Source organism: Thamnophis sirtalis, unplaced genomic scaffold (genome assembly GCF_051295495.1).
Source record: "Thamnophis sirtalis isolate CommonGarterSnake01/CBP01778 unplaced genomic scaffold, rThaSir2_p1.2 scaffold_6, whole genome shotgun sequence".
NCBI classification, from domain to species: domain Eukaryota; kingdom Metazoa; phylum Chordata; class Lepidosauria; order Squamata; family Natricidae; genus Thamnophis; species Thamnophis sirtalis.
The window spans coordinates 20,835,169-20,847,089 of NW_028261386.1; positions in this window are offsets into that span (position 1 = coordinate 20,835,169).

Here is an 11,921-nt window from a genome sequence, read left to right on the forward strand (position 1 = left end):
CCTAACCCTTAACCTAACCCTAACCCTAACCCTAAACCTAACCCTTAACCTAATGCTAAACCTAACGCTAACCCTTAACCTAACGCTAAACGTAACCCTAATGCTCTAAACCTAACCCTAACCCTTAACCTAACCCTAACCCTAACCCTAAACCTAACCCTTAACCTAATGCTAAACCTAACGCTAACCCTTAACCTAACGCTAAACGTAACCCTAATGCTCTAAACCTAACCCTAACCCTTAACCTAACCCTAACCCTAACCCTAAACCTAACCCTTAACCTAATGCTAAACCTAACGCTAACCCTTAACCTAACGCTAAACGTAACCCTAATGCTCTAAATCTAACCCTAACCCTTAACCTAACCCTAAACCTAACCCTAAACCTAACCCTAACCCTAACCCTAACCCTAACCCTAACCCTAACCCTAACCCTAACCCTAACCCTAACCCTAACCCTAACCCTAACCCTTACCTTTATGTGAATCGGCTTGCTTTAATTGTATTTTTATTTCAATTTTTAATTTTTTTCGTCGCGCTGTGATGACGTCAAATGCGCGCTTTCGTCGATCGCGCTTTTGTGGACCACGGTTTTGACGGGTCACGGTTCTTCTTTGCACTTTTTCCAAACTCTAAACATCTTTATTGTAATGCGGTGACCAAAACTGGATGCAGTATTCCAGGTGTGGCCTTACTAAGGCTTTATGGAGTTGTACTAATACTTCACATGATTTTGATTCTGTGCTTCTCTTTTATACAATCAAGGGCTGTATTAGCTTTCTTGGCTGCTGTCGCACATTGCTAAACCACATTTAAGTGATCATCCATCAAGACTCCACGGTCCCTCTCATAGTTACTGTTTTTGTACCTTTGGTTTTTCCTGCCTGTTATGACGTAAAACCTTGATGTTCGCCATATTACCTTTCTTTTTGTTGGATTAATCAAGTCTGTCAAGATCATTTTGGAACCTGAGCTTATCTTCTGAGGTGTTGGCTATTACTGCCAGCTTAGTGCCATCTGCAAATTTGATGAGTTCCCCTTCTATCCCCTCATCTCAGTGAAAACATTGAAGAGTACTGGGCCTAAGATGGAACCTTGTGGCACCCCACTGCTTACCTCCCTCCATGTAGATGTAGTACCATTAAGGACTACCGGTACTCATTGGAGTGCAGTTTGTCAACCAGTTACAAATCCATCTGGTGCTGATGCTATTTTTCTAGTTTACCAAGAAGTAGGTTGTGGTCTGTTTATGGTTTCATTTGCTTCTTTTCCATTGTTGTCTATAAAATACTTGTACTTCTATTCAAAGTCTTAAATGCAGCCAGAATTGCTCTCATGGCTGTTTATAAATTACCCAACTGTTCCCTTGTATACAATACCCTAGGCAAAGGGAGAGAAAATTAATTTGACCAGTTCTCATCTGTTACCCTTTGGCTTCTAAAACCACCACCTAAAACTTCCCTTCCTGTCCCTCCCTTCCCTCTTGTGGATGAGGAACATGAGTTCATTAATTTGTTTCCATTATGGCAGGTGGAAGATAGTAAGATGGTTTGTGTTGTTCCAAAGATGTCTCTTTCCTTGGCACCATACAGCACCTCATTTCTAGCCATGATTTTGTAGTTCTTAAGAAACTCCCTTTCTCCTCCATGCCATTTTAACACCAAGAACCACATATTAGAATGGTTTCTGTTACTGAAATAAGCATTGGAGTACAAAAATACCAGTACATATGTTTTCCCATTATCATTCATAAGGTTGTTTAATGTGGAATTGGAATAATTTCATGCTCTTTGCTGCCTGCTGTCCATGAGATCCATTCACTTTTTTATATTTGGGAAACATAAGGCAATAACAACTGTAATATATAAATGCATGGGAGGGTGGTGTGCAATTTAATTTATTTACTGTATTTTTCAGAGTATGAGACGCACCTTTCTCCCTCAAAAAAGAGGCTGAAAATCTGGGTGCATCTTATACACGAAGTACAGCATTTGTTTGCCTCCTGAAACCCCACTCCCTTAACCAAAATGGCTGTTCATAACCTTTAGGAGGCTTATAGAATGCTCCTGGGGGCTGGGGAGGGCAGAAATGAGCGAAAAACAGCCTCCAGGAGCACGTTACAAGCTTCCTAAAGGCTATTCATGCCCTTGTTTTGAAAAAAACAGGGCTGTTTTCATGAAAAATGGGCTGGTTTTGGGAGGTCTGCAGAGTGAAAAAACATTTTTTTTTTAATTTGCCTCTTCAAAATCTTGATGCGTCTTATACTCCAGTGTGTCTTATATTCCAAAAAAATTGGTATGTTTTGAATGGCTAAGCTGTTACTGGTGGGATGGTACCATGATTTCCCAAAAATAAGATCGGGTCTTATTTTCTTTTGGGCCACAAAATAAGCATTAGGGCTTATTTTCAGGAAATGTCTTATTTTTCTTCCATGTACGGGAGGCACACTTCTGCTTGCTCACCATGAGATGGAAGAGTGGAGGTGCCCCACAAGCCCAGCACAGCTTACTTCAGGACCCCCACAGCCAAGTCACCCACGCACCTACACCTGCATTACCTTGCGGCAATGATGCCAGCAGCTCCACTCTTTTGTTGCTTATAACCCTTTGGGTCTTTTTTTTAAATATAAAGTACCAAGCAGCTAAGTATAACTTACAAGAAATCTCATGGTTTTGGAAACACTACAGAGGGTAATAATCTGGAAAGAATAATATAAGCACCCATAAGTCTTGAACAGTAAGATCTGGAAAAGAGGCAGTTCCCTTGCAATGGAGATAAAAGTTGCAATTATTATTGTATCTTTCTTATAATCTACGTATTTATGTTTTGCATGAATAGGCTATTAATGGTAGGATGGTACCGTGTTTCCTTGAAAATAAAACCGGGTCATTTTCTTTTGTGCCACAAAATAAGCACTAGGGATTATTTTCAGGACGTGGTTGGGCTGAATGAGACGGGTGACTCTTAACCTCTCTCTGTGAGGTTAAGAGAGGATTTAAATTTGGATAAATAAATAATATAACACTCCTGTCTTGTGAAAGAGCTGAGCTTGGCTTCTTTTGATTAAGCCAAATCCCAGTATGAAATGTCCTAGGTGTCTTTTGTCCATATTTGAGATTTCAGCTCACTGTTACAATGTTATGTTAAATAATTTCAAACATTAATATTTGTGAATGAACGAATATCAATGAAAAATCACTGGATATTACACTGGAAATGCACATGAACATTTTTGGGCAGGAAATCTAAAATCCGGACAAAAGCATTTTGTTTTCTAAGAAAGCATAAGAATTTAAACATGATTTCTTTCTAGAAATAACTTTGAGAGCCTGTGTGGTATATGTTGGACTAGGATTGGATACACCTGGGTTCAAGGCAACTTTATCTATGGAAACTCTCTGGATGATTTAGAGTCACCAGTCTCATACAGCCCAACCAATCTCAAAGTGTTGCTCCTTTTAAAAATGAAGGGTAATACACACGTAAGGTATCAAAAAAATGAACTTGAAAACTGTGACCCTAATCTGAAAGACAATATAGCAAACAAAATATTTTTTGTTTCCGAAAGATCCTAATGAATGATAATATTAAATATTCATTGTTTATACAAAGACTCACATTTCAGATCAAAATCATACTGGTCAGATCAGGAATTGCTCCTGCTCCTTATATATTATACCACAAGGTTTTCTGAATCTAGAAAAAACAAATCTGCTAGCTTAAAGAATGTATAAAATATCTGGGATTCATGTTTAAAATATGATATGAAATAAGAGCAAGTTTCATACAAGAGAAGCCAGGCAATGTTCTATTACTCTGTTTTTCAAAGAATTTACCTAACTTAATAACTTTTTGTTATAATTCTGTAATTCTGAAATTCATTTGCACAGTTTTTTTTACACTTTTCCAATGTATAGAAATCTTAGGAGTACTTGTTCCACTTATAGTAAAAAAATACTAATGTTTGTGTACGAAGGGTTTTCAATAAAGCATGCTATACACTCAAAAACCATAGAAATGGTGATGGATTTGAGAAGAAAACCTCCTATACTACCATCTCTTACAAAACTTGACAACACAGTATCAAAACCTCAAAACTGTAGAAATAGTGCCTCCACCTTCCTTTCTGCCCCACTCCTCCCAACTCCATTCATCCCAAACCGCAATTCAAATAAATCTTAGTCCCCGCTTTCCTCGCAGAAAACACTTCATGCGCAGTTTGGATTGAAATTCAAATAAGTCTTGTAAAAGTCCCGTATAATGTCTGTCTAGAATAAGCAATGCTTCTTTCCATTCCTCATCAGTACACAGCTTTACCATTTCATACCAAACAGAAATCCTAAAGTTTTAATCAGTCCAAAAGCTTAGAAAGTGTTTTAAAGACATCGCTGGATCTATATTCTTTACTCTTCTGCCCTTTCAGAAAGAGAAGGCTACACTTGTATACTGTTGATCCTTATCTTTTCTTTTTATTTTTCTCTTTTTTTTTCTTTTTATTTTTTCCCCTTCTTTTTTCTTTTTAGCGTAACTGAATAGATTAAGGAATAGAGAAATGCACCATAGTGAGAGAGGAAAGGAAGAGGGAGAAGTAAGGAGGGAGGAAGAGGGGAATGTAAGGAGGATGAGAGGGGAAGGAGGGTGAGGAAGGCGAGAAAGGAAGATAGGAGGGGAAAGGGAAGTAGGAGGGGTGATCGTTGGAGGGAGAAAGGAAAGTTGGAGGGGGAGAAGAAGGGGTGTATGAAAGTGATAGGTTGGGTTTATGAGTTGTGTTTAGGTTGGGGTTTTTCTTTTCTTATTATTATATTATTATTATTGCAAATATCCAGTATATAAGTGAATGTACAAAATTGAAAATGAAAATGAATAAAACATTTAAACAGAAAAAAAAACACTGTAGAAATAGTGATGATTTTAGAAGAAAACCTCCTATACTACCACCTCTTACAATACTAAAGAACACAGTATCAACAGTAGAGACCTTCAAGTTTCTAGGTTCTATCATATCTCAAGACTTAAAATGGACACCTAACATAAAAAATGTCATCAAAAAAGCACAACGAAGAATGTTCTTTCTGTGCCAACTCAGAAAGCTCAAATTGCCCAAGAGCTGCAGATTCAGTTCTACAGAGGAATTATTGAGTCTGTCATCTGCACTTCCATAACTGTCTGGTTTGGCTCTGAAACCAAACACGACAAATGTAGACTTCAACGGATAATTAGAACTGCAGAAAAAACAATTGCCACCAATCTCCACTGAGGATCTCTATCAAAAAGTCAAATTGAGTCAAAAAGAGAGCTCTGATAATATCTATAGACCCCTCACATCCTGGACATAAATTGTTTCAACTTCTACCTTCAAAATGACGCTATAGGGCACTGCACACCAGAACTAGACACAAGGACAGTTTTTCCCCGAATGCCATTACTCTGCTTAACAACTAATTCCCACAACACTGTCAATAATTTACTAAGAATATATTACTAATATTCTTCTCTTCCTTCCTAGTACCTATCTCTTCCCACTTATGACTATAACCATGTTGCTTATATCTTTCAATTTATATTGTTTTATTTGTTTCCTAGTACGATTTGATAGCTTATTAGTAACCTTGATTATCACATTATCACTGAATGTATTTTATTTTCCTTATGTACACTGAGTGCATATGCACCAAAGATAAATTCCTTGTGTGTCCAATCACACTTGGCCAATTAAAAATTCTATACTATTCTATTATTCCATCGGAAATTCTCTGGCAACATTAAAATACAAATTATTGCGTTAGTCCAGGGGGGGGGGGACAATGTACAGATTGCCTGAGTTCTTTTCTGGGTCATGTGAAATAACATTTCAACAAAAAATAAGAAGAATGGGGTGTTTCCATAGTATTAATGTATTTTCTAATAATAACAACATCCAATCTTTTAGACATGACCTGAACAATAATTATCATTTATTTGAATTCTTTATAGCAAGGGTGTCAAACTTGATTTGTCACAGGCTGCATCAGGATTTTGTTTGCCCTTGGGGGTTGGGGTGGGTATGGCCTGGTTGTTGCAGCTGATTGAATATGTGTTCAGTTCAGTTCAGTTCAGTTTATTGTATTTATATGCCGCCCTTTTCCCCCGAAGGGGACTCAGGGCGGCTCACAACTCGAACCGGGGAAGGGGGATACAGACAAAAATTTAAAAAACAAGCATAACAATATATAATTTAAAACTCACAACAGTCATACCATTCGAGATGGGGGCAACAGCTCTTTAGCCCCAGGCCTGTCGGAACAGCCAGGTTTTGAGGGCTTTGCGGAAGGCCTGGAGGGTGGTGAGGGTTCGAATCTCCATGGTGAGTTTGTTCCAGAGGGTCGGAGCAGCCACAGAGAAGGCTCTCCTCCGGGTAGTCGCCAGTCGACACTGGCCGGCGGATGGAATTCGGAGGAGGCCTAATCTGTGGGATCTAATCGGTCTAGTGGAGGTAATTGGCAGCAGGCGGTCTCTCAAGTACCCAGGTCCAATACCATGAAGGGCTTTATAAGTGACGACTAGCGCCTTGAAACGTATGTGTGGCTGGTCCAGGGTGGCAAATTTGGAAAGACTTGACATTGCCAAGGTCAACGGCAACAATCAGACTTAGACTTACATACTGCTTCATAGTGCTTTTACAGCCCTCTCTAAGCAGTTTACAGAGTTAGCATATTGCTCCCAACAATCTGGGTCCTCATTTTACCCACCTTGGAAGGATTGAAGGCTGAGTCAACCTTGAGCTAGTGAGATTTGAACTGCTGAACTGCAGCTAGCAGTCAACTAAAGTACCCTGCAGTAATGCACTCTGACCACTGTGCCATCTTGGCTCTATAGGGTGTATGTGATTGTCAAGAAATGTTGCAATGCCTTGTTTAGAAAATCATAGAAAGTACTGTGTAATTGTAGGACTTTCTTTGCTTCACAAGGCAACAACTTGCCTTTTGGACCTCGTTTTTCTGAGAAGACAGTGATCCTATGCACAATGTTCCCATTGTTTTCAGACTAATGCACTTCATATACTTTTACTTCATTCAAAAATCAATACCTCTTATCAGCTGCTTGAGGGGAAGTCTTCCTCATAATTGTTCAGTGAGTCAAAACTTATACTAGAGAATGGAGGGCTGCTCTAATCCTGAAGACAATTAGGGAGCAAATGAATGTTTGAGGTATATGAGCTGTGGAATGGGTGGGAACAATTACTCTTCTACTAACCACTCATGTTCAGAATCCTGTGTACCTACTTGCTCCATTTAGCTTTTACGATGAACCAGTCTGGATGGGCTATTAGACAAGAAGATCAGCGAGAAGATAAACATTTTCGATGTTGGCTGCAATTATAGAGCTGAGGTGGCACAGTGGTTAAATGCAGCACTGCAGGCTACTTCAGCTGACTGCAGTTCTGCAGTTCGGCTGTTCAAATCTCACCGGCTCAAGGTTGACTCAGCCTTCCATCCTTCCGAGGTGGGTAAAATGAGGACCCGGATTGTTGTGGGCAATATGCTGACTCTATAAACCTCTTAGAGAGGGTTGAAATCCCTATGAAGCGGTATCTAAGTCTAACTGCTATTGCTATTGCTATCAGCTGCAGTCAATATGACTAGGATATGTTTTCTGAGAAGGTTTCCAAACCCCAATCTTCCTACACTAATGATTGGGGGGAAAAACATTCAGAAGGAACTATATCTTCAACTTTGCTACGCTTAACTTCAGAATGCAGAAAACAGGAAAGACCTTAAACCAATAAGAGCTTCAGATGATCAATAGAAGACTATAAGAAAGCTATAAGTATTTTGCTTCAAATCCTTCAGCTTATCCACTGTCACAAATATTACTATTTCTACCATTCCTTCTTGTAATAGGAATTAGAGTAATAGATATAGGAGTAATTAAGTGAATAATAGATATAGGAGTAATATAAGCAATTAAACAGTTAAAAAAATCAAGCTGCAGTTTCTCTTTCTCCAAAATCTCAAATCTCAAAGCCACCCAAAAGGTCATTCGTTTTTTTTTTGAAAAGTTTTTTTAATTTTAATTAAAAACACGAAAAAAGAATCATCCTTCATTACATCTTATAGAAAGCGTGTCAATAGGTTACAGATAACCTTCGTGCATTTCTTCCACAGTCATTACTTATAGTTCATATTAGATTATACACTTTAAATCAAAAATCTTTGTACATCTTACTATCAATGTGCCACAATTCTCATTTGACTACAATTATTTGAATGTGCTTTTACCTCTAATAATTCATACTTAAAGACACAACCACATAATGGCATTCATTAGCTATTTCAAAAATCCTCCAATAACATTACACCTTTATGACATGTTCTAAGTAAAAGTCAATTAATAAAGTTTCTAAACCTTTTCCCCCTTTTTTTCAACTCGCTGTTTAGAGTTTGTATCCAAACTTGTATCCAAACTTGTATCCAACATGTATATATCATTAAGCTGCATCCATTATCATTTCATTATTGTTATTATAATTAATTATTTGTTAATGAATAAACATTTAATAACAATCTAAAACAATCTAAAAATTACTAAATTCCTACTTATTCATCACCAAAATTAACTAATTTTTTATTATCAACTTTCATTGTCAACCTGTAACTTTCCAGTAACAAAGCAGTCTTATCTCTCTTGCCAATTGTGGCATCAGTCTTCTTTTTATCTCCTTTATAAGATTTTTATAGACTTCTCTCCACATTTGGTTGTTTGAAGAATCTCTCAGGTAATCTCGTTGCCCTCCATCTGCTATTAAAATTAGCTTGTCTTTGGTTGTCAATCGTGCTTCTGAAAAAATTTCTCTTCTTAAATCAATCATCATTTCTCTTTTTCTTCTTCTGTATCTTGGAATCTGAGGTAGAGCTCCAGTTCGTCAAATTCCCTTTTCCATATTCCCTTCTTTCCACTTTCACATTTGCTCCATTAATAAAATCATCTATTGTCTTGTCTTTATCTTCTATGTCTTCATTCTCCCCTTTGATTTTGGGGGCTCCAACCCCTTTATCTTTTGCTGTGAGGAACACTAGTTTTTCCAACTTCTTCTCAATTCTCTCATATCCTTCCAGTAGATTTTGAATTCCAGACAAGATATTTTGGAATTTTAAGGCTTCCTCATCTGAGTATTGATCCATGTTTCCAAAAAAGAAGGAGGAAAAAGAAAAACTAATAGCCACTGCCACTCTAGCCTTTCAGGCCTCTTTTATTTTATTTTTATCTTAGATTGACTTAAACACAAGTTCTTTTATGCTCTTCAAAGGAGAAGGTTCCCCCCCCCCTTTCTCTCCCCTGCCAAAATAGTTCTCAAAGGGCACCTGCGTAAACAATTCATGCCCTTGGCTCTTTATCAGTTTCTGTAAACAAATTGCAAACCCTTCAGTTACAAAGTCAGTAAGATCAAAGAGGAAAAGAGAAGAAATACGTTGTTTCAAAAACTCCCACCTCTGACCGCCGAGTGGCAGTGTTGCTACCTTTCACTTTCTAATATTTATCTCTGGCTTAAAGGAAACAAAGTTCTTTTAATGAAATTTAATGACAAGTAATAGGAAGAATTGTTAAAATAAAAAGGAAGATTTTAATCCAAAAGTCAAAAAATAAAGTATCAAAAAACAGAAGAAAAATTAATCCATTCACTTTAAGAGGAGAAACAAAAAATGTTGCAAGCACTTCAATCCACAAAGTACAGTTACAAAGAAAAAAAAAGCTTTCCAGAGCAATCCAATATAGGTTAATTTCGCCGCTTAATTCTTTTGCTGAAGGATTTAATTTGGCTAAAAAAAAAGTTTCTTTGGGTAGTCTTTCTCAAAATAGAAAAAATACCTCACCAGATGGAGTCATTTCCTCTTTTCACTTCCCTTCCTTCCGTAGCCTTCCCAACTTCATCTGCCTGGGGCTGCCTGTTTACCGCCGGATTGAAGAGCTTCCCTTGGGTCAATCAGGGACTTTGCGGTGTCCCTGAGACCAGCAAGGCTTCGTCTTCCTGGTCACTGTCTCTGCGGGATGGTTTAGGTCCAAATGGACCATCCAGCGGCAAAAGTATCAACGGCAGTCTCGGAGTGTCGAGACCGCATATTGTATCGTCGTGATGTTGGCTCCTCCTTCTCTCAAAAGGTCATTCCTGTTTCATTAATGCCAGTCTTGAAATCCTATACTAGTATATCTTGACTTCTGTGGAAATCTAACTGCTACTCTGCAAACTCTGCTATGAGTGAGTGGATCAATAATTTCTTGTCTTCTCTTACCAATAACTTCCATTTTCAGAAAATGGAAGACAGGACAAGGGGGCATGTTAGCCTAAACCCAATCCTCACCAAAAGGAAGGAAAAGCCATACATGTACATGGTCATCATGACATCATGAACTCCATTCACCTGTTCTTATAAACATGGAAAATGAAGTTGCCCAAATTGAATAGTATAAAGCAGGAAGGATGCTACTGGGCAACTCAGCTGCCAGGTCACCAGTGGGATGACTAATGTGCTCTTATAGATTGCTTTGCTATGATTGTTTATGCAGAGAAAAGTGTCATTCATTTCTGGACATTTGTTAAAGCTCTAAGACTGTTTTTGACCCAGTTGCGCAAGAGTAGAGGTCCCTGACTCACTGCCTTGCTCTTTCCTCAGACAGGGAAACTAGAAGGTCCTTTCAGGGCTTCTGGGTTTCCTCTTCAACTCTAACTCTTGAACTCTTAACACATGATAGTTTTCCTTGCTGTCTGATTCATGTTCCCTGTGACTCAAAAGTTCCTTGCCCCAAATGTTATCCTTTTCACTAGTTGGGTGGAAAACTGGAAGTCCCATTCACCTGATAAAACTCTACATTCTAAAGAAATATTCTAAAGAAAAGAAACAAAAATTAGTTGAGCAATTTCATCCTAGATTAGATTTTGCTTTTTAAATTTCTCCTTCTGTTCTTAATATCAGATTTTTATTATTGTCATATAGACTAATCCCAGGAGATTGAGTTGGATGCAAACAGAAATCACTAGTCTCAGAGATCTCTCAATAGAAGGAGAGGTGGTTGATCTGTTGGATTCTAGACAAGCTAGTGAGGTCTTTCTTTCTACCAAGGAGAACCTACTGAACTAAAATTCGGGTCACGAGAAATGTTCTGTTTCTTTCATACTGCAAATGTATTATTAGGAACCTTTGATGCATCCTTTCCCTGCTGGAATATTTGCCAATGGGCGTCCAAAATGTCTTCTGAAAAGGAGAGACCTTCTGTGGCAAATGTCCAATGCCCCTCTGGGGTTTAATCTGATATTATTTCATCATTGGCATTATTTGCTTCTACAATTAAAAGAACATTTCACGTTCCTACAAATGAGAATTCTTGACATTTTTAATGATTCATATCACTTATTAATGACAGGTGACAAATTACATTTTGGTAATTACTCATTTAAGGAAGGGACTGAGTGACATTTGCAAAAGTCAGAAAGCTTTTTCTGTGGAAAGAAAACAATGATGTGTTCATATATTAGGCCAAGGAATAATGTGGCCTGTTTGGTTTTGCTTAATCGCTAGCTATTGCGATTGCTTAATTATGTTTTATAATTCAGTGGTTTATTTAGATTACTACATTTTGTTCAACAAATCATGTCTTTATGTATTCATAGGTATGTTCATCCGATGAGCTGTGAGAGACAGGAAGAAGAGCTGCAGGCTAGCCAGCAGGCAAAAGATATCTCAGTCCACAGAGGAAATGGCATATGGGGGCCATTTCATGTTAGCCTGAACCCAATCCTCACCAAAAGGAAGGAAAAGCCATACATGCACATGGTCACCATGGGGTCATTCACCTGTTCTTATAAACATGGAAAATGAAATTGTCCAAATTGAATAATATACAGAGAGCAGTTCAGGAAGGATGCTACTGGGAAACTCAGCTGCCAGG